The sequence below is a fragment of the Thamnophis sirtalis genome, unplaced genomic scaffold, assembly GCF_051295495.1.
Source record: "Thamnophis sirtalis isolate CommonGarterSnake01/CBP01778 unplaced genomic scaffold, rThaSir2_p1.2 scaffold_7, whole genome shotgun sequence".
Lineage (NCBI taxonomy): Eukaryota > Metazoa > Chordata > Lepidosauria > Squamata > Natricidae > Thamnophis > Thamnophis sirtalis.
Genome location: NW_028261387.1, coordinates 35969036 through 35996356, shown reverse-complemented (window position 1 = coordinate 35996356; position 27321 = coordinate 35969036). Strand labels below are relative to the sequence as shown.

The window sequence follows — 27321 nt, the reverse complement described above, 5'->3', positions numbered from 1 at the left end:
ATCTACGAGTTCATGGAGACCTAACACTAACCCACAAGTGGATTTTCCACAAATGGAATTTTTCCATGTATTTTACATGAGAGATGCGACAGGCTCAAAAAGCATGCACACCTCTAACCATAACCATGGGCTCCAAATCCAATGGTGTTGTCCATTTTTTTCTACAGGTTCATGGGGACTTAACCCTAATCCTAAATGGATTTTTCACAAATGGAATTTTCCCATTTATTTTCACCATTTATTTTGATATTTAAATAAAGCTGTCCTGAAAAGTTTGTATATTCCTAACCATAATGATGGGCTCTGAATCCAATGGTGATATCCATTTTGGTCTATGAGTTCAAGGGTACCTAACCCTGACCCTAAGTGGATTTATTGAGAATGGGATTTTCCCATGTATTTTCCCAGGAAATGTAGATTAGGCAGGCTTAAAAAGTTTGTATTCTCCTAATGATGGGCTCCGAATCCAATGGTGATGTCCATTTTGCTGTATGAGTTCATGGGGACCTGTTCTGACTCCCCTCGCCCCACACCAACACACACTCCGAGCCAAAGATAAGTTACGGCCACTATTCCCTCTAAGCTGCGTGGTTGCGCGGCCGCGGTCATGTCAAGAAAATGCCACGCAGCAGTTTCCAACACACACACACACACACACACACACACACACACACACATTTAGTCTGGGAAGGGATTTCTTTCTGGTTGATTCTGAAAGTGTAGGGTCATATACCTCTTTCCCTTATCTGTCTGCTTTTGCTGACACTTGCATGCTGTCATTATGTATTTTCTTTTTAAATGCTTTGAATTAGTCTTCTGTTTTTTTACCAATGGCACAAGAGAAGAAGGGGATAATTTTCAGGAAACAGAAAACTAACCTACGGTATTGGTTTGCATCTATTGAACTTGAATACAAGTAGTCCTCAACTTACTATATATATTATATAGTTATATATTATGTAACACTTTTAATTAAGCGAGTACCTTGAATAAACATAACTTTGAGTTTCAAATAACACTGATTTTGTTGTTGTCTTGGGTGACATCTGTGAAAAAAATGCAGGTGCTCAGGCATGAAAATGTGTCGCTCAAACACTATACTTTTCCGCACACACTGAAAAACATTTAGAGGGAACATTGGTTACGGCATTTAATTATCAGACAGACAGGTCCTTGGCAGCAAACTGGCACAGGCAAGCTTAGGCAGAAATCCAGCACAGATAAGGCTTGGCAGCAATCCAGCCTGCCAATCTCACAATAATGTTCTCCAACATTAATTCCTGCGTTGACTTCTGCAAGAGGGGCGTGTACACAAGTAGTCCTTTTATAGTCTGGAGAGGAGCCTAATGACCATCAGCTGAGTGCAATTACCTCTTGTACTTGCGCAACTGTTCCTGACGCCTATTAGCTCTTCGATGCCGGGCATCCAGGAACAACTTACTGCTGACCTCAGGCTCATACTCCCTTGTCTCCTCCCCACTGGTCCAAGGCTTAGGCGCCTCCTGGTGGCCAACCAGCCTCTTTGAGCCCTGCTCGGAGTCGGAACCCTGTCCAGGGTTCTCCACATCTTCCACAGCTGGCTCATAGGGCTCCTCGCTGTCGGAGTCTCATGGCAGCTCCAAAGGCTTCTGCTGGCCACAACAGGGACCTAACCCTAATAAGTATTTTTTCTTTGTGAATGGGATTTTCCCATGTATTTTGCCAGCAAATTTCAATGCAGCAGGCTCGAAAGGTATGCACCCTCCTAACCATAACCAGAGGCTCCAAATCCAATGGTGATGTCCATTTTGCTCTACAAGTTCATGGGGGACCTAACCCTAAGTGGATTTTCCATGAATGGAATTTTCCCATATATTTTGCTAAAAAGTGTAAATAAGGCAGTCCCGAAAAGTTTGTATACTCCTAGCCATACTGATGGGCTCCAAATCCAATGGTGCTATCCATTTTGCTCTACGAGTTCTGGGTACCTAACCCTAACTGGATTTTTCGCGAATGGGATTTTCCCATGTATTTTGCTAGGAAAAGGCGGGCTCTAAAAGTATGAACCCTTCTTACCATATGTAGGTGCTCCAAATCCAATGTTGATGTCTATTTTGCTCTACAAGTTCAGGGGGACCTAACGCTAAGTGGATTTCTTGCGAATGGGATTTTCCTATGTATTTCACCAGGAAATATAGATGAGGCAGACTCGAAAAGTATGAACCTGTTGTGGTCTGCTGACGGCCGGCAGACCTGGCAGTAGAGTAAGACAGCAAGGATGTTGAAGAGGAACATGGGCCAGTCCTGGAGTCTGGGGAAGGCTTGGATTAGGGCTCTTTGTTGGATGCAGGGGGGCAGGGCAGGGCCATCCTGGAATTATGTGCTGCCTCCAGAGCATACAGCAATGAGGCAGAGGAATAGGCTCCTCCTGTTCCCAGCACACGTATATGCAGAGCTGCCAGAAGGCAAGAACAGTTAAGATACGAGGGATGACTCAGGAGTAAGGCTTGTAGGTAATTTGCTCTCCCATAAGACATAAAGGAGGAGCAAAGGCACATAAGCCTTTGCAGGAAGCAACTTGGTGCATGCTAGTGAGTTTATCTCCTGAAGCTCCATTCTGACTTTTTGCTCTGTGTGGTCTTGCCAAGCTAATTGCCAATTAAGTCTTTGGCAGCATTTCCAGGAAGATGAAGGTGGGTGCTTATCAGCCTTATCCTGAAGGACTTTGGGAGCTTATTGAAGGACATGTTACAACTATTTGGGACTCATTAGTCTGCGAATGAACATAATTCATAGCCTTTAAAATAAAAGGAGAGTTTTTGGGACTAGGTGTGAGCTTTTTACTATAACAGGAAGCCTAGGTCTGAACAGAACCCACCTAACCATACGTAGGGGCTCTGAATCCAATGGCGATGTCCAGTTTGCCCTCTGAAATCATGGAGGCCTAACCCTAAGTGGGTTTTCCACAAAGGGAATATTCCCATGTATTTTGCAAGTCTGCACCCTCCTAATCATACCGATGGGCTCCAAATCCAAAGGCGATGTCATTTTGCTCTACAAGTTCATTGGGATCTAACCCAAACCCTAAGTGGATTTTCTACAAATGGGATTTTCCCATGTATTTTACCAGGAAATGTAGATGAGGCAGGCTCAAAAAGTGTGCAGTCATCTAACTATACATAGGGACTCTGAATCCAATGGTGATTTCATGGGGACCTAACCCTAAGTGGATTTTTATGAAGGGGATTATCCCATGTATTTTGCCAGTAAATATAGATAAGGCAGGCTAAACAAATTTGTATACTTCTAACTATACCGATGTGTTCTGAATCCAATGGTGATGTCCATTTTGCTCTACGAGTTCATTGGGACCTAACCCTAAGTGGATTTTTCATGAGTGGGATTTTCCCATGTATTTTAGCAGGAAATGTAGATGAGGCAAGCTGAAAAGTATGCAACTTCCTAACCATAACCAGGGAATCTGAATCCATTAGTGATGTCCATTTTGCTCTCCGACTTCATGCAGACCTAACCCTAACCCTAAGTGGATTTTTCATGAATGCGATTTTCCTATGTATTTTGCCAGAAATGTAGATGAAGCAAGCTTGAAAAGTCTACACTCTGCTAACATACCGAGGGGCTCCGAATTCATTGGTGCTGTTGATTTTGCTCTCAGAATTCATGGAGACCTAATCCTAATGCTAAGTGGATTTTCCAAGAATAGGATTTTCCCATGTATTTTACAAGGAAATGTAGATGAGGCAGGCTTGAAAAGTATGAACCCTCCTAACCATAACCAGAGGCTACAAATCCATTGGAGATGTCCATTTTGCTTTACAGGTTCATGGAGATCCTTCCCTAACCCTGGGATTTTCCTAGATGTATTTTGCTAGAATATGTAGATAAAACACGGCGGAAAGCTCAGAGGTGAGTTCCTAACAGTTCGGATGGGTTCGGCTGAATAGGTAGTAACTCAGCTGGACATGTGACCATACCAGTTATATCCTGGGCGCTGCCATCTTTACTTTCTGTTCTGCACATGCACAGAAAAATCTTCATTGAAAAAATGTATTTCCCCCCCCCCTTTTTTAATGGTGTACACATGCCAGTCCCAGAGAGGTTTCCGAGATGAGCTCTTTTTTTTGCAAAAACGGAGGCATTTTTGCCTTTCCCCAGCCTCCAGAAGCACTCTGCAGGATTCAGCAGGGCTGGGGGAAGGGGAAAATGCCCCTGTTTTTGAGGTAAATGGGTGAAAAATGGGTTGTTTTTCGCAAACATGGAGGTGTTTTTGCATTTCCCCTGCCTCCAGAAGCATTCTGCAGGCTTCAGTGGGGCTGGGAGAAGGGAAAAATGCTCCCAATTTGTGAAAAACAGCCCATTTTCTGCAAAAATGGGGGTGTTTTTGCCTTCCCCAGCCCTGCTGAAGCCTGCAGAGTGTTCCTGGGGGGCGGGGAGGACAAAAACTCTTTTTCTTGCTGGGTAGTTTGCAGCTGCTCCCTTAGCTCTATCGAGGCTGGAGCCCCCATCTCTGTCAAAACTTTTCACCACCGTTTCGGTGGGCATGGCTTGGTGAGTGGGTCATGTGACTGAGTGGCTGTGAGTGGCTCAGGTTGGCCACGCCCACTCAGTCACATGACCCCCAATGTAGCCACGCCCACCGAACCAGTAGTAAAAAAATTTGAAACCCACCTCTGGGAAACCTACGTACATTCCTAACCACACCGATGAGCTCTGAATCCAATGGCGATGTCCATTTTGCTCTATGAGTTCATGGGGACCTAATCCTAATCCTAAATGGATTTTCTGTGAATGGAATTTTCCCATGTATTTTTCCAAGAAATGTAGATGAGGCAGGCTCAAAAGTCTGCACCCTGCTAACAATAACCAGGGACTTGCACCCCATTTCCTTCTTTCATGTATCATCCACAAGAGTTAGTCTTGGCTTTTTCCTTCTAGACCATTTAATCACCAAAGTCAGATTAAAGAGATAGAATTCTCTCTGCAGATATGAATAGATTTTGAGATTAAATCCCTGATGCCACATTATTTCCATGTAGTATCTTTCACCTTGCTACTTATAAATAAATTGCTGCCATTTGGTTTTATAAGGAAAATGAAAATCCAGTACTATTGATAATAAAAAAGGCAAGATAGAAATATAATAGTAATGTTTCAAGATAACATCCTATAACAGTTAATGGCCTTGTAATAGGAATGCTAATGATGAAAAAAGTTTGTCTTTTATCAGTGCACTTCTGGGGGTTATCATCATTATGATCATTTTGCTGGTAAAAGCTAATTTCTTCTTTATCAAGATTAAGAATTGGATACTGAACGTGCGCATGCACACGCACACACGAACGCACATGCGCACGTGCGCACACACACACACACACCGAAGCACAGCGTTGCCCAGGTATTTATTTATATGGGGAAATGTCCAGACCAAATGTAATTTCTAATGTTGGATTTTACCCCTTACCCGAGGGAGCCCCCTTGTGGAGTACTGTGAAGCCCTTACCATGACAACTCCACTGTGCTGTACAGTAGAAACCATTTTACGGCAGTACAGTAGAAGCCATTGAAAGGCACAATAGGCTGCATCTTAAAAGAACACACACACCGAGGGGTGTTAGAGGTGTCTTACTCCCACAGTATTTTTCTCCAGAGAGCAAATCATCTATATACCAAGTTTGGTTGAAATTGCTATAACACATACATACATATTCCAGAGAGAGAGAGAGAGAGAATGTTGTTTAACTTATGTCATCCCAATTAAAATGGAAGTAAATTTTTTAAAAATCCTTCATCTGATAGATTATTAACCTCATTTTATTTTGCTAAAATACAGCCTTGTTTTAAGTAGGCAAAGCAAAGAAGAGATGATTTTTTTCTTTGGCTATTTTAATACTGTTTAAAAATGTTTTAAAACACTTTTTTTCTTTTTTCCTCAGATATGAGTAAAAATGATCTTACTTTGTTTTCAGGTCAACAGATACCATTAAAAATGAATCCCAATAAACCATCTTGTCAACTTTTGACTTCCCTTCTTCAGTTACTATGCTGGTTTTTGTATTACCATGGTTATACAGAAAATTGCATTTTCTAAGATCTAGTTGCCCATCTGAAAACCATTAACTGTTCAAAATAACTGCCATGTGATCCTATAAGATAAAAGGATACCAGATTCCTTAAAGGACAACAACTGGAGCACAAAGTGCTTGACAGATGTTTTCAAACTGTAATAAATTCAAAAGCCAACCCATAGACTGTGGCTTGATTTGACATTACTTGCACCCCATCCTGATGCATGTTTGACATAGAAATACACAAACACATAAGTGGAAATAGGAACATACTCTCAGTCTGGTATAATGACACAAAAGAACATTATTTTACTTTGACTGTGATAACATACATAAAAAATACTTCCTCCTATTTTATTATGCTCTGTAACAAAGATCAAGTAACTGCATTATTCTTAACTGAGTTAAGAATAATGTTCAGATTTATTTATTTATAATTTAAATTCAAGCTAGAAAAATTAACTAAACTAAAATCAGATGATGCATATATTTCAAATGAAGTATCATGAACCATTTCTGAATTACAAAGTTTAAAAATTTACATTATTATATCCAATCCTCTAAATTACTAGCATTCTTATCATTTTCTTGCCTGAAATGTAAAAATAATCTATCCAATTCTATTGAATAACACCTTATTTCCTGTTACTTTATTCATATTTTTGAATAGCTGTAACAGAGTAGGGAGGGAAAAAGACTAGGCCTGGTTCATGATTAACATATTAATCTAAATGAAGTTTACCTCCCTTGAGGCAGTTATGTGTGTGGGCTTTCACCATGCTAGCAGAAAGTTGATCCCGTTGCAAACACGTGCTACATATTACCGTATTTACATTTTCCTGTTTGGAAAGATGGGAAGCTTGCAGAGGTCCTAGGTTAGGTGAGCCGAGAGCTGAAACCTTAAACTGTTTCATGCTTATTTATTTTATGATCCTATTGGGTCCAATGTTTATCCAAATTGTTCAACCATCTGGATTAGATAATTTGTTGGAAATTAACAGTGTTTGATGGTTATTGACCTCCAAATGATTAAAACTGCTTGACAATATAAAGAGGAAGACAGAAACATCCTTCCTGGTATTAAAAAAGGCTTTTTTAAAAAACCAAAATCTGATCTATGGTACATTTCTGGTGAAACAACATTGGAAGTGAGTATGGATGTCAAAATGGAGATACAAAGCAACAATTTAGAAAAAAAAAGGGTGGATTTCAAACAGATTTGAGAGCACTGTGGCAGAATACTTCTTTTTATCTTCCCATATTTCTTGTGGTCAGCCAATTTACCTAAATGCATATGCTAATTAACTTTGCAAGTAATACATGTACACAAAACTTTCAAGTTTCTAAATTCTCTTCCAAGAAATATTAATGTTTGGAATAAATATCTGTATTGCCCATTGTCAAGACACAGGCTGCTAGGCCTTGAATAAAAAAATGTAGAATTATAATACTGCCCTCTCTTGAGCCAGTAAATCTCAAGAACTCATTTGGACTGACTAAATATTTCTGCTTTGTTTTTTGCCTTCACTGATTACTGACCAATTAATGACCATTATTCTGTTTCTTCATTACGTGCCATCAAGCTGTCAAATACTGGTTCCCACACATATTTTTCCCATCATGATCTGTCCCTAATTGTGTTTTTTACTTGCACTGCAATCCACAACAAGGAAACAATTCTGTTTCCAAACTTTACTCATAAAATAGCTTTATCTTAGTTTTGGCCATTGTCATCATAGTAGCTCACACTTTGAAAGAATTGCATCAACTTTCTAATATATATATATTTCTGAACCTGCCTGAGAAGTCAGTCTAAACAAACAGTTGGTAGGCTGGAACTGTTGAGCAGTGGGTTTCCTTCATTTCACCTTTGCACCTTAAAATTAATCCTAAATTTAACTACAGTCAACTGACAGAGCTGAGTTCCAAGACAATGATCTTTTATGATCAAATCCATCTTCAAAATTGAAAATCATCTGGGAATTTGCTGCTATTTATAAGCAGAAGGCACACCAAAATAAGCAATTGTCATGTATGGAATGTTTGGAAGAGCAAATCAGCAAGTAAATTTATGAAATGATTTTAATACCATGATCAATCTAGACACACAGTTTTCATTCCCAGAATGTTTGCACTTTCCATGCTTCACTTTGAAATTGCTACTAGTAAACCAAACAACTGTAATTTTTGCTAAGAGCATGTAATTATGTCAATTCTTCCCAGAAGAGTCTTAGTAAGTATATATTCAACAGCTATTCTGTAGTCCTTGACATTTGACATTGTACTAATTTCCTCACATTAGCATGTTTTTTTTTTCTTGAAGAGTACTTGACCTAGGCCAAAAATATCCCACAACTTTCATAATTATTTACTGAATGATAGGAACACTAGTGTAAAAAGAAATGCACATTTTCATAGGCTGATCATATTCCTTGGAAAAACACATTCATTTCTAACACTTAAGTATTGTGTTGTCAAATAAAGCATAGAATTTAATTATCAGTATTTATGTAGAGAATCCCATGTAGCTTAAGAGTATATTTGTATTAGAATCAACTATTTTGTCTACTACTGCTACCTCCTTTTCTTCTTTTCTATACAGCATTAGTTGCATAGTATTCTGGAAAACTTCTGGCCTGGCCTACCAGTTGAATTAGCAACCATGCTCTATTTTAAAGAACAATATTTTCCTAACCCAGAAGGGAACTGAATCAGTCAACTGCCTTGGGACTGCACAGCTAACAAGGACATGAAAATAGTAAAACTTCTTCTGTCTTCCACCAGATAATTCAAAATTATGAGATTCCCAGGTATTCTTCCATCCAAATATAGACTCACATCTGTTTATCTTCAAAAAGCTGGCTACTTCGTGTATTCCATTTCTTTTTGATGCTTGAGAATTTTACTGCTGCTCTTAATCTGTAAATAGGTTAAGATAATTGTTGAGTAATTTTTGTGAAAAGATGAGCTGTAAACATAGTAAGTCATGAAATAAAACAAACTTCTACAGTCTGTAATGGCACAGCATAGAAATAGTATATCTTATGGGAATGCTAATCATATATTCTTCCAAGTCAAATAAACAGAGAAAAAATCTATCAGGTGGATGAGATCATTATCATTATTACATTTCTTTATATGTGTAATGGCGAGTTCTGACGACATTCAAAATCCTTTAAAAGAAACAGTGGTAATTGCTGTACTTGCTTGTTAATGGTAGTGATATTATTAGAATAAGGATAGATTCACGACATAGTCTTAACTGTATGAAAGACAGTTATGCTGAACATATGTTTAATTTTCAGAGTTAGTTTCTTTTTAATTATATTATCATGTTTTGAATGACATAGAGGCAATTTCTAAGCAGGTCTTCTGTAGTAAGTAATATGGTGTTCTTTCCAAATGAAGTGCCAGAAATATTAAGGCAGATTAAAACTAGGATTTTCAGAATGTAAATACATCTCAAAGACTACATGTCTACAGTAATATTTTAAGCCGTACTGTTATTTAATTTTTACTGATATTGAATACAATACCATTATTACCACATCTATATGATTAACAGAAAGAGACAATTCATCCAGCTATCTCGCTGTGGCCAACTCACTGTGGGACATCAAACCACAGTCAATTCACGTGATATAACTCAATGCGATAAATATCTGGCACTAATTTTTTGACATTATTTTCATTTTTGTCAATGGAAATGATGGCAAATAAATAATGGATAATATTTATTGTATTGAGTTATTCCACATGGAATTGTCTTTGGTGAGTTATTCCATGGTGAGTTGGCTGCAGTGAGATAGCCATGGCAAGATGGCCACAGCAAGTTGGTCCCAGTGAGTTGTCTTAGACCCCATGAGTAATCCTATTTCAAGGACAATTTTATGTCACAGCTGTGATGATTTAGGAAAAATGCATCTGATGAGCTAGAGAAATTTCAAGTCAGTAGCAGGAATCAACTGATCCTGAATCAAATCTCAATTCCTTTATTCTAACTATACATATTACAATCAACTTTCTACAGTATTGCTGATATATGAAACTGTTATATCCAGGAAAAGAAGGCATGTTAAATAATTTACAAAATGAAATTCAGCCTACACACAAAAGCAAATTGTAGGAATGGAGAAGCAAATTTAGGGATCTACAGTAATCAATCTCTAGTATGTTTGCAAAGGCTTGCCCTAAATATTTGTTTTAGTAGTAACTTAATAATACATTCATATTTTATTATCAGTTTTGACAAACATAAAATTCCTGTTTAAACATGAATTAGTACCAGTATGTCAAAAATTCAATATGTGACCATTCAGAAAAATAAAATGTGAAGAAATGAAGGTAAATTGGCATTTTGAAACATTTATTTAAATACTATTTCGATGACATATTCTTAACTTATACATCTTCGTTTACACACAGAGAATAAAAATCTTTACATCTAGAAAGATCTAGATGCATGACTTGAGAAGCAGCATAGCCTAGTATTTAAGGTGTGGTAATGGGACTGGAGAGATTCAGTTCAAAGTCCATCATCAATTGTGCAAACTCAGTGACTTTTATCTAGTCTTTCTCTCTCAATCCAGCCTATGACACAGGGTTGTTGTATAGCTTAGTTAAAGAGAACTCATGAGGCTTCTAGATCTTGGAGAAAAGGCAGGATCAAAATTCAACAATGTCTATGGTGAGAAATTTATACTGCATCAAGATATTGCTTCCATGATGAAAGTTAGATCTGAGAAAAAATGTAATTTGGTGAGAGAGAAGGCTGGATGGAACATAGTAAAAATACATTGTTCTTTTGTTCCCTCAGGATCCCTTGCATTGTCTGTCTATTTCTCAGGTGGAAAAAGAGAGGCAACATGGTTCTTTTAAGAAAATGGAAATTTTGTACATGCAAAAATTGTGTGGCAAGTAACTTCTGATATTCATCCTACATAGAAGTCTCAATGAAGTTACCAAAAGTTTTACCTTATATTATATAGACTGAACAATGTCCACAAGATGAGATCGTTGAAATAGTTTTTTTCCAGAAAAAAATGCTTTGTTCTTTATGAGTAAATAATTATGTACCACCAAGCTATTTGACTCCTAATGACAACATAGATTTTGCTCCCTAAGCTGTTCTTTCATGTGTCCCAATAGTGCACCCATAGCCTCTGTAACCATATACCTTGCTGCTGTTCTTCTTCTTCTTTTTTCTTCTACCTTTCTCAGCATTAGAAGCTTTTCCAGAGAACTGGGTTATTAATTAATCTAAAATGACTTAGCTACAATATTTCTGGATGAGATCTAGCTACATATCTGAAATGGGTAGAGTATACAGTCATTCGATCTAGGCCTAAAACGACTTAATTGTGGTGCTGCTATTCATATTCATATGTCAATATTAATAATCAGTTTTAATGCCTTCATCTGAATTGTGGTGTACTATATTATATTGTGGCATAAAAGGTGACAGCAAACTGAAATATTCTATCTATTCAAAGAGTGGTTGTCTAATGAAATATTTTTCTGATCCTTCCGAATAGGTGGAATGCATCTTTTGACAGAAGTGTAACTGCATTAAATTAGTTGTTGTTTGCAGCTGGTTGCCATGAGAGGATTGGACTAGGAAACTTGTATTTGGGGTTGGTCGTTTTGTTTTATATGGATTGCAGAAATTAATTTTTCTGGATTTAGCCCCTTCTTGCTTAACTCCAGGATTTCCTTGCTCTTTCTCCTCCTTCTTCAGGGGTATATAACACCTTTCTTTCTGCTTGCATCTTACCCCGTTATGATTTCCTCAGTTTTCCTGCTTTCATGCAAAGGTTTGGGATGCCGCCTGCTTATGTGTGGTCTCAAGGGGTGCTGGAGTGATAGAAAGCTGATTTTTGGCTATGGGGGCTGCAATGTTGGAACTGTGAATGAGTTTAATTAGCAGTTCAGAGCTGAGACCCCACACACTGGGTCCGAGGGAGGGGGAGCTGCCATTCTTCCATGCTCACTCCCCCAGGGTGAGTGCGCCGACCCCTGGCATAAGGGTCATGCCACACCGCAGCAGAGCTGGAGCTAAGTAAAATCTACAGATCATAGATGCAATCTGGAGCCCCATCCAGTCCCCCCTCCCTTCTGCAACTCAGGGGGTCGAGGCTAGATCATTTGGAAAGCATTTGCTAACATATGGATTGCCTTTAAGCTGCAACTTTTTAATTCGCTGCATTTCCCAGTTCCATTTCTTAATTGTAGCTTGGGGTTTTGATTCTAGTTTCCTGTGCTGCAGAAAACATCGCTGCAGTTAGAAGGTAAGGTCTCTGTCCTAATCCAAAGAGACAATAGCAAATCCTGTCAAGCCACTTTAGAAAGGCAGACAGTCGAAAGGGAGAACCTCCCAGGAAGAAAGCTTGCCAGAATTACAGCAAAGGACCTTGTATTTATTATACTGGATGCGGCCAAATAAAATATTTAATTAAAAAGTAATCACCACATGTATTTTTCCACGATCTCAAATCCAATTGTTTGGAAACTTCTATTTCTTGCTTAACATTGATAGTACTTAACAAATCAATCGTCCACCAGAGGAAGCACTCCAAGTATGAAGCATGGAAATAATTTCGACATCTCAGTCCAGATTTCTTTTATTTTTTGCTTTTCTTTAGCTATTTGAAGATGGAGGTTAAAATGCTATCAATAAAAGATTCCTGTTGGTGTTACCTCTAGGCTTTACCTCCAATCATGGGAACATGTCAATCGCCTTGCACCAATTACATTCTTATGGCATTTAAGGTACCCTAAAAAAATAAACTAGTGTCCTTTCATTTTCCAGCCCCATTAATGAATTAACTAATATTGCAATCCTAGACAGGCTTGCCTGGAAATAAGCCCAATTATGATTCAATAAGACATTCTGATCAGTAAATAATGCATATGTACTGGATTGCACTGAATAAATACCTTTTTAAGTTGTAGCTCTAAACTAAGTGAGGTCTTTGGTTAAGCTACCTAAAACTGTTGATTTCTGTGTTAATTGGTGTAACACATGGACTGGATCAGGGGTGGGTTCCTGCCGACATTACTTCCAGCTCCACGTGCATGCGCATTTGCACCTAAAAAGGTCTGCGCATGTGCACAATGTTAGAAAAGGCAAAAAATTAATTTTTTGCAATGAAGATTGTTCTGTGCATGCGCAGAACCAAAAATCAAGATGGCCGATAGAACCGGTTCAGGGGCATGGCAGGCTGAGTTACTACCTACTCGGCCGAACCAATCCGAATTGGTAGGAACCCACCTCTGGACTGGATCTAAAAGATATAGAAATGTTGATGGGAGTGTGCTGTGGCATTACCTTTGGCACTTGTGTAAAAGAATTATACAAATATATTATGTGATTGGAGGATCTACATTTATGCAGAACTTTTTTCCTAGCATAGTTTTTCCTTCTGCTATCTCCTAGGATCAGAGACCTACTACAGGCTGAGTAGAAGCAATGTTGGCAAAATGAAGCTACCTGCCCGGCTTTCTGCAACACAGAAAAGACGTTTGGAATCATCTTTTATCATTTAGTTCTCAAACATATGGATAACAGTTTTGGCCAAATAATATGTTATATATAATGTAATTGTAGATAAATTACACAAATGTAGATATGCACATGATTTGTATTGACACATTTTGGTCTCTGTGTATTTTTCCATTAAAGATAAACAAATATTTCACACTAGTTGAACCGCTAATAAATAATCCCACTCGCACCTCATCTTCTATCACTGAGAATGAAATTCCATCAAATAATTATCCTTCTTTAAACTAGCCCGCATAAAACCTTGTCAAGATAGCCGCCCAAACCAACAATGTGTTCGTCCACCTCACAACTTATTGTGTCTTTCCCCAAGAACATTGAAGGAAAAATACAGCATAAAGAACCAAATCCATCTAAACCCCAAATAAGACAACTCCTTGTGAGAGGCTGTTAATGGAGAGTAGTTGGAATTATTATGTCTAAAACTTAACCAAAATGCACATCTCCATGTACATTTGATTCATTGGCACATAAGAGCAAGGACAGAGATGTACAAACTGCATTCAGATTAATACTAAACTAATGTTATAAAGAATCCTCATTTAAGGAGAAAGAGTGGCATGATGATAGATGATGTTCAGTCATTTTCACTTAAGTTTATCCTACAACTGGGAATGGCTAAACAAGCTTCAAGGGTTCAATAAACCATTAATGAGAGAGAGAACAAAACTTATTTTGTTATACTCATATAATGACAAATTCATGGAGAAAGCCACCCACATTTGTTTTTGCTTTAATCCAATACTTATGATTTTGTATGTAACATTAGTAAGTACAGTTCAAATAAATGTTTATTGGCTGAATTTTCAGTTTTATTAAAATTAACAATGGTATAATCATCTTAAATAAATGCAGTTTGAAATCTCCAAAGTTTGGAACATTTTTTGGTTGTGTTTGTTGTGTGCATGTCCATCCTTTATTCATAGACATTAATGCAGATATATTAATAGTGACATTTAACAATATGGTCTATAAAATATCCAGAATATGTTTGCAGAGATTATCTTCAATCTATTATGTATTATAAACCACTGATTGTTTTTCATTTTTAAGTACTTTTTTGCTTGTGGAGAAAATTGACTATATTTTAATATTTTATGACTCATGAAAAGTGTTAATATTTTAAACATTTAAAACAAGTTTTAAAATTTTATCTTTTTTTTTTTACTTTCACCACCTTTAACAGATATTCCTCTCTCGTGTTCTTTGCCATCTGAAACTTATTTATACAAATGTTTACATCTTGTCTTAAAAACCATCTACACACATGGACGCTCTTAAAAAAATGTCCCACACACAAGCCGAATCCATATTATGTGTTGAACATTTGTGAAGATTGTGTCTCCATCGATATGGAAACATTGAGGGAGGGGAAGGTTACAAAGGAGGAGGAGGAGGTGTATGTGCCGGGCCCAATCGTCTAAAGAAATATATTATTCACTCTCCCGAGCTCCCTTTTTAAAGCTGCTTCACAGGGTTCTTTAATGTTGGGCAAACTGAAAAGAAAAACAATAATTAGAGATAATTGCTTGTGTCCAAACATAGGCATCAAAGCCTTTGGGACTCATTTGTCGTGGCCCTGATGTGTGATCCAGAAAAATGACCCTTATTTATATTTAGAGTGGGGGCACACATAGAAAGTGGCAGATGGAGGGACTCCTTTGCACTCTTCATTGGCTCAGCTGTGTCTGCCAAGGAGAATAGGCATAGAGGCCAGGATAAAAGAGATAGACAGGAGGGTCATAAGAGGCTGAATAATCACCAGGGTAAAGGGTAAAGGGAGTGGGAATACTGGAGGGTACTTCACCACCACTTTGGAGTTAGCTCTATGCATGTGGCAGACTGTCTGGGGGTGCATGGCATGGGCATCCTCTCTCATTAACTCCATGGTTAGGGGAATCATACACGTTAGAGGAGGCAGAACCTCATTAAGACAACTAAGATCTTAACTAAAGCCCTCCTACTGACTTCAATGCAGGTGGTGAATCATCACTATCCCCAGCTGAATGAGAATGACCTAAGAGCAAAGGAACACTTGATTTTAAGGCATTTTAGATCTCCCGTGCATCACACGTTGAGAGATAAACCATATAGTGAATATCACAACACCATTTAATCCAGATGACTTATGCCAAGCACTTGGACATAGGGCAAGAAACTACTAGAGGTTTCTGAAAATTTTATAATATCCATAAAAGCAGTTTCGTGTCAAAGGAAAGGGAGGGGATCAAATTTTTAATTTTAAATGTGATCAAGAGAAACATTCAAATTTGAGGAATGTTGATTCTCTACAATATTTGCTTTAAAGTAGTTGTTAAAGGTGCAAAAAACTGAAAGCGCCTTATATAAAGTTTCTATGGGAAGAAGCTATTGCACCATTTCCTTCTACATTTTTACAACACGGAACTGGGAACTTTTAAAGAGACACTGGTCAATTTTAATCCCCTGGAATTTCTGCATCTCAAAGCCTCAAAAATTTATTTTTTAAAAGGGGTTGGGGGAGATTTTGTATGGAAAAGACTAGTTTATAAAGTAGCTGTGACTTTCATACAGGGAATTAAGAAATGAAACAAATTAAGAACCCTGGTTTTCTATTTTCTTTTGTTTGCTTAAAATAATATCATCTGTGATAGAGAACCAAATGGATTCAAAGACAAATTGGCCTATCTTGCCAATGACTCAAAGTAGTATGTTTGAAATTTATGTCTGCAATTTAAAAATAAAGGGGGGGGGGGTTTGAAGGGAGCCAGCTTGATAATGGCACAGCTCCAGAAAAGTTTGCAAATTGGTGTTTGTTTGTTTTTTGGTAGGAAAAGCTGAAATGAAAGCTCCTCCTTTTCCAGCTTAGCTTTCTGTAGTGTAGCTGTAACAATCTAAATGATTGGTTGATTGGAGATCATAAACTGTCTTTTTCAACCTGACATTTCATAGAACCCTGAGAAAAGTTACTGGCTTAAAATAAACTCAGCCACTTTTAAACAGACATTTAAGCTGCAGGTTGGTTGGTGAGTGAATATGGTTTAGTAGTTCTTGAGGTTAAAGCAGTGTGTCTCAGCAAACAGAATTCCTGTGTCTCCAGTGCTTTTCAACCTTGGCAACTTTTAAGATGTGTGGCTGGGGAATTTGGGGAATTGAAGTCCACATATTCTAAAGTTGCCAAGCTTGAAAAAAACCTGCATTAAGCATTTACCAGAGGGAAGCCCCACTGCTTCTCTCCCATAACTGCTCATCAGGTTATAAAAAACAATGTCCTTGTAGGTATGCTTTGTCTAAAAGTAAGAAAATGTGACAGGATTATTAATCAATCAATCAACATTAAGTTATTTGCAATACGGCAAATAGATATAAACATTGAGGAGAAAAGGAGGAAAGGAAATATTTGGACTGTCCAATAAGCTATGCTTGTTTCTCCCTATCAAAGGGGTTTTAAGAGCAACACAGATTGAAAGTTGCATTAAGAAAACAAAACAATATGTAAACCTTACAAAAAACTTCAAAGCACACAAAAGAGTATTAAATAAAGATATAACAGGATAATGAGGGGCAAAATGACTGAAAGAGGACCACAATGCTAGTTATATTCATTCTATCAAAATAACCTGTATGATATACTGAATGAAAAGATGGCAGGGTTTATGGATTTGTTTATAGCGACAATGCTTTATGGATTTGTTTGTAGATAAGAGATGGGATATGGTAAGAAAAGACCATTTGTTATATATTTGTATATAGAAGGTGATAAGTTAGTAAAATTGTTTATATTTGTTATGATGAAAGTGAAAATCACTTTATATATTTCTATTTTTCCTCGGCTATATTTTTACTTTTCTTTCTCTTTCTTTTCTGGAGCTTCTACCCTTTTTTATTCTTATATCTTTTTAAAACTTTATATGCTTATTTTTAATGCTGTGATTGCAATCTTTAATAGAAAATCATTCAGTTTCCAGTTTTACACATATCCTAAAGTACCACAGAACTCTGAGAGAACTGTACTATTATGAAAGCTAGTTGCAAAACACCAATTCATCTGTATTGGTTCAACTCACACGCACCTTTCTTATTTCATACAATGGATCATATGTGTGACACAGCCATCATACATCGCAAGCAGCCATTCTGCCCAACTTTTTTTTCTTCAGCACAAGTGGTACCAAGTGAAATCACACAATGTACCATATATCTCTGAAAGACAGAAAGAACTTCTCCATTAAATTGTTTTTTTAAAATATTTTTTTTAGTATTTCATTTTTATATCTACTACTTTTCTTTAAAAAAATGGGAAGAGGAAATGGCAATTATTTTTAATAGTCTACATATAGTGTGACACATATAGTAAAGAAAATGTTTAGGTTTTTATTAGAAATAGAGCATCTGCAGTTTCAGTAAATTTCTACTTGTCATGATATTTTTCTTAGACAGCAATCCTATGCAGTATATTACTAGAAACAAACTGATCAAAAATGGCATTTATTGTTAAGTATAGACAGGATTGTGATAATTGATTATATAAACAAAACAGTCCAATCTACATATTTTAAACTGTCTTCAATGGGGCATATTTCCTAGAACTAGATGTAGGATAATTTATATCTAATATTTATATTTACATTCTTATTTAGTTTCAAGCTTTATAAGGACAGCTAAATGGGGTATCTGCAATTTATATATTTCCAAATAGCACGGTTACAATACCAAACAATTTCCCCACAGTTAAAATTTAAGAAAGTTATACAATATGAATTTTCCTAAATGTTTCTATTATCTTTAATAATACAATGGACTTTCACATATTACAATATGCATTTTATCAAGCCATTGCTGGACATAAGAACAGTTTCCCGGCTGCGTGTGGATAAGCCTGTTTTACAGAAAAGAAAAGAAAATGCCCCTATCTTTATGTTGGAAAATGGGATCAAAGCAGAATTTCTACACCCCACAGCTTCCCCAAAACACGCGCGGGAGGGAAGTTGAACTCGACGTGAGAAGCTAAGGAGAGTTGCATCGAAACAGCAAATTTACCTGTTGCAGAGGGAGGTTAGTCCGTGAAAAGCCGATCGGCGAAAAAGTCAGTCATTTGACCTTGCCATAATATCGCCTTGTTAAAATCCCTTTACTTCAAAATCCCACTTGCTTTTGTTATCTTAAAAGTTTGGAAAAAGGCAGTAGCTGCTTTAGTTGACTGTTGAATAATCCCATTGCGCCCCCTGGGTGTTAAAAAATAAAACTCTATTTACTTGGTCGGTTTTTAAGCAAAATTGATGGTGATGTTATCCATTCAGTCGTGTCCAAATCTACGCGAGGGCTTTCTATCCCGCCCCAAATCCCCGTGTACGATAAATAGAAGTAATATTGTTATAGAAATTAGTTTTAAGCCCTTTCATTCAAATCAAGCTGTTTTCTTAAGTGGCCCCGATTCAATAAAGAAGAAAGAAAGACTTTCCCCAAACATTCCCAATACAGTAGTCCCTCCAAAATATTTCCAAAACTCAATAATGATTGATTGATTGATTGATTATGGTCATTGTAGGTGCTGACTCTTAGTGAGTACATCACCTTTCTTCAAAATGATTTAGGTTCAACTTGGCTTGTCAGCTGTTCCAATGATGCCTCATCACAACCATCGCTGGTTATTTTCCTCTTCTCTTTCACCCTCCCCACAGCATTATAAAGTTATTCAGAGAGATAAGTCTAATGTTTCCAAAACAGGATAATATGTGGCTGATAGTTTGTACCTGAAGTGAGAACTCTGAATTAATTGGTTCTATGATCCATCTGTTTATTTGTTTCCTTAGCTATTCATGAAATTTTCTGACGTTTTCTCCAACACCAAAGTTCAAAGGCAACAATATTCTTTCTATTCCATTTTTTCATAGTCCAACTTATGACCTCGTATTTGCCATTTCGCTGAGCTTTTTCACTTTCTACCGCCAATAATACAGTCAATTTGGTTTTGGTTATATGCTGTGTGGCAATGCCCATGGATATAGGTGTAATTTGCTTATTTAAAAGCAGTGAATAAATCAGATTGACAGAAACTGTTGATAGCAATAGCAATAGCAGTTAGACTTATATACCGCTTCACAGGGCTTTCAGCCCTCTCTAAGCGGTTTACAGAGTCAGCATATCGCCCCCACACTCTGGGTCCTCATTTCACCCACCTCAGAAGGATGGAAGGCTGAGTCAACCTTTGAGTCAGTGAGATTTGAACTGCTGAACTGCAGATAAGTCAGCTGAAGTAGCCTGCAGTACTGCACCCTAACCACTGCGCCACCTCGGCTCTTGTTAAGTTATTCTCCTGCTTTATTTCTGTTTCTTAAGTCAGTCAATGCAATCATATTTTCTGCTTTACTATTTTCAGCATTGATTGACATTCTATTATCTATTATCTACCCTGAGGAAATATAAAATCTCTACTTGATGTGCATTTACACACAGAGAACATTACTTCAGTGTAACAAGTGCAATATGTAGCTTGTTCTGAGATTAATGAGAATCCAAGCAAAGAATTTGTTCAAAGACAAATGAATGCCCTTTATTTCCTTGGATTTTTCTATGCCATTCATATATGAAAGAATTATTATGGCTATTAGTTCTGAATGCTAGAAATCTATGAATGCCTTTATGATGGGACTTTTATTTTTAGATGTTTTTTAAAATCCCACCTTTATTATTGTACACATAACTCATATTGTGAACATACATGATACTCCTTCCTCCTCCCATTTTCCCCACAATAATGACCTTGTAAGATGAATTGGTCTAAGAGAGAATGACTGGCTCAAAATCACCCAGCTGGCACTCATACCTAAGGCAGGACTAGACCTCACTGTTTCTAAGCCTGCATCTTATTCATTACTGGTTCTTTTTTTCTGGCTCATTTTGTGTGGCTCTGGAATCAGAGCTATTTTCTGATGCCCATCTGAAAAGCATCATAATCTATTTTGTGAGAAACACAATTATTTGCACAAAATAAAATGCTGGTTCAGTTTGCATACACTACCTCAGATACTCACAGGAAATTGCATGGAAGACTTTGACTGCACTTGAGATTTTGTGGGTATGTGTATGAAAACTCCAAAGTAGATTTTAATTAATTTGTGAAGTCTTCTTGTCTATAATTTCAGGTTTTGGGAAATATCTCGACAGATGGATAAAAATGCCAAATCCAGTTTAAACATTTGTCTGACTCTGCGATGAACCATAAAAAAGCATAAAGTACAAAAGCCAAGTCTCTCTGCTTATGAATGAACTCCTGTGCTATCTTAAACCAGCTAATGTTAGCCTAAATAAGTACAAATTATACTGGTTTAGGATACATATAAAAAGGCCATATTTGTGGTGTGAATGGTAGTAAGTAGCACAATATAACATTGATGTTGATTTTCCCAGAGTACGGGAAGAGTCAAAACTGAGCTTAATCTTCAACTATGGCTTTCACGGGCATAATAGTTTAGTTAATATTTCCTATATGACACCTCAGTGTAAAACTAGGCAACTTACAATAAATCTCTGACCACATTGGAGTTTATGGCAATCAACTCGGAGCCATGGATCACTGGGTGGGAAGAAACTTCTTATTTGTCCCTTGCAGACACACTCACAGATTATTTTGCAAATAGAAAAATTAAGTTTATAAGACCAAAGCTAGTTTTTGCTCTGGAAAAAGGAGTTGTTTCATTTGCTGCTTCTGCAAATTCAAGTTGAAGATTATCGGTTGTTTTGGCTGATAACCTGGTTCCAATTCATGATTCCCCCAAATTCTGACAACATTCAGAAATGAAATGGCATATCATCAACATCATTTTTTCCCTTCTCAAAGTAAATATATAAAACTTCTACAACACTTAATATTTATACTCATAAAAGGAAGAGAGAAAGACACACACATACACGCAGACAGGGAGGGAGGGAGGGAGGGAGGGAGGGAGGGAGGGAGAGAGAGAGAGAGAGAGAGAGAGAGAGAGAGAGAGAGAGAGAGAACACAAGTATAGCTTCTTAGTCTTATAATGGGTGTCCTTGGTAAAGGAAGGATAATTCAGGAAACTCACTCAATTTTTCACTGTATTTATTTGAAGCTTTTTTCTCTCTCTGTATAAAACATAAGAACTGTGAGGTCATCTCTGTCCTTTGTTATCTAAGCTACATTGGAAAGCAGCTAAAGTTAAGCAGGGTTTGACAAAAGATGGGACTTTCTTTAAGACTTACTCCCCCAGTTGTTTGGGGGAGAAAATAAACTCCTTATAGCAGGAACCAATAGCACAATTACTTGTGTCAATATAAGTTTATGATCTCACTATCATTTCCTTGACTATGGCCTTTTTAATGATGGGAAATGACCTTGAGGTTACTTATTAGATACACCTGAACCAGGCAATAAACTCAAACTAGCTAGCTGAAATCATTTGTGCCCTCTGCTCCAATAGACAACAGTCTCCACTACAGTTTTAAATAACACTTTGCCAGGGAAATGAAGGATAGAAGAAAATACATATTCCATGTAAATCTTATTTACATATATCTCCAATCTGCATTTCTATCTTTCTAGGGCTTCTACTTTGAACGTCTTATTTTATTCTGAATCGCAGACAATAAGAAAAATAAAGCCAACCAACCAACCAACCAACCAACCAAGACACAGTGTGAGGTTGGCAATTAAGAAACTTCAGGAATAAGTTGATTAATTACAAAGGTCCCTTCAACTGAATTTTAAAAATATAAAGAATATTTTTAAAGATGTTTTCAAGATTTATTTTTTCATTTTGACTTTGTATAAATGATAGATGGATCTGAGTGGAAAAGTTGATAATATTCAACCAACTTTTCAATATAAAAAAGATGTGGAGACTCTACAAAGAGTGCAGAGAAGAGCAACAAAGATGATTAGGGACTGGAGGCTAAAACATATGAAGAACAGTTGCAGGAACTGGGTATGTCTTATTGTTGTTGTTAGTTGCGAAGTCGTGTCTGACCCATCACGACTCCATATCTAGTTTAATGAAAAGAAGGACTAGGGTGACATGATAGGAGTGTTCTGATATCTCAGGGGCTGCCACAAAAAAGAGGGAGTCAAGCTAATCTCCAAAGCACCTGAGGGTATGACAAGAACAGTGGATGGAAAATAATCAAGGAGAGAAGCAACTTAGAACTAAGGAGAAATTTCCTGACAGTTAGAACAATTAATCAGTGGAACAACTTGCCCACAGAAGTTGTGAATGCTCCAACACTGGACGTTTTAAAGAAGATATTGATAACCATTTGTCTGAAGTGGTGTAGGTTTTCATGCCTAAGCAGGGGGGTGGATTAGAAGACCTTCAATGTCCCTTCCAATTCTGTTCTTCTAAATTCTAAATAAGTTCAATATAAGCTAGCAACTCCCTTCTCTGGTTTGTACTTTGATGGGAGACCACTTAAGAACCCAGATCTATAACTATACTGATATCTTGAAGGAATATCACAAAAGCAGCAGCAAACCATTTCCACACTACGCCAGGATTTTAGGCTTATTTTTTATACAAAGGAGAGTGTGCAAGGAGCATGCCAGAACAATAGACTTGCAGAATGTATTTAATGAAGGGGTGATATGGGGTGAGGATAAGAGAAACACTCAATTTTTTCTTTTTTATTTTGTATTATGTTTTCCTAAACATTAAAATACAACAAGCCAAGGACAAAGCAATATAGTTGTCACTTTAAAAAATCTTGAAATTTGTAACTTATTTCTGATTTATAACATAGCATATTCCAGTGTGGGCAACGATGGATAAATGACAATTAAAGGAGTCACATGGTTATTATCTCAGGAGTATTTCTTGAAAAGAAGAGGTGGCTTGTTCAAATAAGGATGACTTTGTCAGTGAGCATTTTTAGAAGACAGGGAAAGAAACTATTAAAGGTTAACTGAAATACAGAACAAGGAATTATCGACAGTACGATTCCTCTTATCTAGACCTATTTATGTGTTAAAACAGGTCATTGTTTAGCTTTTATGTAACTGTATGATTTATATCATAAAATAGAACGGTTCCCTGTCATTTTTTAGGATGGTTGGGAAAAACTACAGAAAAACTTATCCACTTGTCTAGATAATGCAAAGTTTAACGGAGCCCAAAATTGTCTCAGTGTAACAGTTTCTTGTATTCGTTTAAAATGGGCCTAGATATTCTTTGTTTAGCGCTTGTGGTTCCATGATGCTCTTTGTGTTACTTTTTTTCTTTAACACTTTACATTAAAACTATTAATGGAAAATCAACTGCAACTAACGGACTTAGAAATAAGGAATCTTTTGTTTGGTTGGAAATATGCCCAATCGGATCAACAACAACAACAACAACAACAACAACAACAACAACAACAACAACAAAAGATAGAGGTTAATGAGGGGCAGATGGGAGCCTGTTTAGCAGTTATGGCGTCTGGGTGTGAAAGAAATCTCAAAGTCTAACTGAAAAAGAGCCACATTGCTTTGGAAAAATGTATCTTCAAAAAAACCAATGAAAGTATGAAACAAAAGAATATTTTAAAAGGTTTTCAACTGTGATTTATTTATTTCCTTTTGTAAGCTAAAGTAGATGAACCGATGTTGCAACTAAAGCTTAAATTCAGAAACATTCTTATTTAAATATGCTTTAGAATCCACAGAAGCAGCAAGCGGAGCTCGCTTGCATGTTACGGCTGTCAAAATAGAAAAAAGGTCCCTTTTTTTTCTTTTATCACTTGCCTCTCTTATCCTTAGATTCATTTCAATTTCCTTCTTCCTGCAAGGCGTTCAGGATGGCATAAAGTGCTTGTTCCTTCATTCTCCCCACTTCACTGTTTTCATATCTCTATGAAATAGGTAGCTATGTAAATGCTGGACAAGTCTGCTTGAAAATAGTTTTTGGGATTTCTCTAGTGCTGGGATAAGGGGACTTTTGAGTTCAGCCTTAACCTGACATAGGGAGACTCAAGTATCCAAGAAATGTCATACAGAGTTCAAATTGAACTGGTATTTCTCTAATTGTTCTCTCACTCTGATACATCAACCCTCAAATAACACTAGCTTTTGGATTTTAAGCAAACATGGTAATTGAAAACGAACAGGGAAAGGTCTCTACTTCTCATTTAAAAGAATGCAGGGACTGACCCAGAAATGTCTAGAAGGTATAACAACAACAACAACAACAACAACAACAACAACAACAACAACAAAGGTTCGGTTATAGATGTACAACACACCTAACACTGTGATGGTTGCTGTCTTCACTTTTTTTTTGGCCATATCCTGTAGACACCGTAAGTGAGCTTACCATGAATGGCTATTGAAGGGTGAGAGTCTGAGCTGCATTTTCTGGAAACAGGAAATACTGTGTGGGTGCAGAATGGAGCAGCAACTGTTCAAAATGTCATAGTTATATATTCCATTTGGATTTATTTTAAGTAATAAGCAGTTACCCTCTTTTGCTCCCAGGGGTTGCGTTTCTTTTTCAATGCTCTTAGTTCCAGAGATCACAGAAAATAGGCTGATGATGTTAATCAAGTTGATGGTGATTTCTCTATTTTTAGAGTTTCTGCTGGTGGGGTTTTTTTTTTTTTTTTGGTAGGGAGGGAATATCTAAATGCAAATCTTATAATGCAAAAAGGTAATAAAAATAATGCAGTTGGTTCTTATGATTTGATACAGGGATGTTTTACTACTATGTATCTGTCTGGCTGCTTTATTATTATTGTTTGCCAGGGGTCTCTAGCGATGATAGCAGTATATAGAATACATAAGAGAATAAATAAGGCTGTATTTTCTCCAACACACATCTTCCAAGTGTTTGTATTGTGCATTCTAAGTGAAATTTGATGAGCATTTGGCACTTAGTATTTTTTAAATATTCTTTGATCAATCTGTTCATCACCTTAGATTCAGCTTCTATGGTTTTGAAATGGTTTCACATGTCCCTTGTGCTCTTCTCCCAAATACTCTTAATATGATTGGCATCACTTTCTATTAAAATTCCGGCAATCAAAAGATCAGGTGGGAAAGTAAACCTTTTTTCTGATCTACACATGTAGATAATCCAGAATGCAGAATTCCAGAGTCAGGAGGGGAAATAATCCTGCACAGCAGTATGTACATTTGCTTTACATATCTGGCTTTACGTTTAGCATTCTTCTTCTTTGAATTTGTTGGAATTGTTCCACAATGGAGAGAAACAGATTTATCATCATCTACGAGGTAAAATATTGGCATAGATCGGATTGAGACATATTGTTAGCATTGGTTGTTTTTCAAGACGAACTTAGATTTGTTCCATTGGTCACAGAAACAATTTTGCCTAAAATGCTTGCTATGATTGGTACAATGTGGTGCTTAGACAGAAGATGGAATATTTTTTTCTTCATTTCACTAGAACCAATATTTTACTTAGTAGACGATGATGAATCTGTTTCTTTTCACTAATTCCAATCAATTCAAAGAAGAAGGATGATAAACGTAAAGCCAAATATGTAAACTTTACATACAATCATGTGCAGGATTATTTATTTTATTTGTATTTTATTCCCCTCCCCCCATTCTGGAATTCTGCATTCTACATTATCTTATGTGTAGTTCAGAAAAAGAGTTATTTTCTCACCTGATATTTTGATTACTTTAATAGAAAGTCCATACGCAAAGGCATAACTGCTGATCTACTGCAAGAGAGAATCTTTCCTTTATGTCATTATAGTGAATAGTGACACGCTCTTAGGATAAAAGAAACAAGGGACAAATGCTAACATTTCAGGGAAGTACTAATATCCTTAAGGTTCAGAAATATGCCCTAGTTAAATAAATAAAGTTGGGACTCTCATTAAAATGGTAGTGAATTTTCAGTGTTCACCTTCTCTTTATGGTGAGTCAGGGTCTGCTCCTTTCATTTTGTTGCTGGTGTTATTTGGAGGGATATTATGTTTAAAATGGGAGGTTAAAGAGCACATAGGTATTTACTATTATAGAGGAAATGCAATCAAACTATTCTAATGATTTCAAAAAGCCCTGCTTCCTTTTGATAAAATTTTAGGAGTCTAATTTAGAAGCTGGATCTGTCAGATTCTAACTATCTTGATGAAAATTCACATCAAAGATTGACCTATTTTTCAAAGCACAATTGTTACTTTTGGTAATTTATAGTCTGGGGTTAATCTTGGTGTTATCATCTTACTTGCTTTGGGTGAAAAAGAATACCAGATCCATTTCAATGCTAATCTTAGAGCTGGACAAACATAATGAATCCTGTGGCTGAGCCATAAAGTGTTTTAAATCTGAACCGGTGGTATTTTGCTTCCAAAGACAACCTTTTTCCCTGCATCAAGGATGTGCCATAATATCTTTTATTTATATTGTTCTTAATAAGTACTAGTTCAGTGTGCCATGTTGAGTTATTTCAGAGATATATCATTATGTGAACAGAGAAACAGACTGACCACAGGTGGGCCAAAAAGAAGCAGTGACTTCCAATTTCCTTCCAGATGCACCATTGAGTTTCCTTGTGAGAAGCTGGCAGGGAACATTGAAAATCCTCCCTCCTTCCCACTCGCCCCTTCCTGTTCTTCCTCCTTCTTCCTCCTTCTTCCTCCTTCTTCCTACTTCCCAGCATGCAGGTAAGTGGTTGCTGCTGGGTGATGGAGGGAGCAAGGATTGTGAGACTAGCTGGGAAACCGTTACAGAATGTTGAAAAGGAAGATCAT

The 27321-nt window shown here is 37.0% G+C and overlaps 2 long non-coding RNA genes across 3 annotated transcripts in view; one reads left to right on the top strand and one right to left on the bottom strand.

Moving 5' to 3' along the window:
- The window catches only part of LOC148044601 (uncharacterized), a 46587-nt gene extending 32700 nt beyond the window's left edge, over positions 1 to 13887 (top strand). The window contains exons 2-3 of the long non-coding RNA XR_015697388.1: positions 12707 to 12833; positions 13501 to 13887. This is a non-coding gene — a long non-coding RNA (uncharacterized LOC148044601). The remainder of the gene's footprint in view (positions 1 to 12706; positions 12834 to 13500) is intronic.
- Positions 13888 to 14416: 529 nt separating this feature from the next.
- Positions 14417 to 25354, bottom strand: LOC106540421 (uncharacterized). 2 transcript variants are annotated; one of them, XR_015697387.1, is made up of 5 exons: positions 25057 to 25354; positions 24344 to 24449; positions 18646 to 18766; positions 17673 to 17808; positions 14417 to 15122 (listed from the first exon to the last, which is right to left on the bottom strand). It is a non-coding gene; the product is annotated as an uncharacterized LOC106540421 (long non-coding RNA). The 2 variants fall into 2 exon arrangements; XR_015697386.1 differs by lacking the exon at positions 24344 to 24449 and having other exon boundaries at positions 24841 to 25354.
- Positions 25355 to 27321: the final 1967 nt, after the last annotated feature.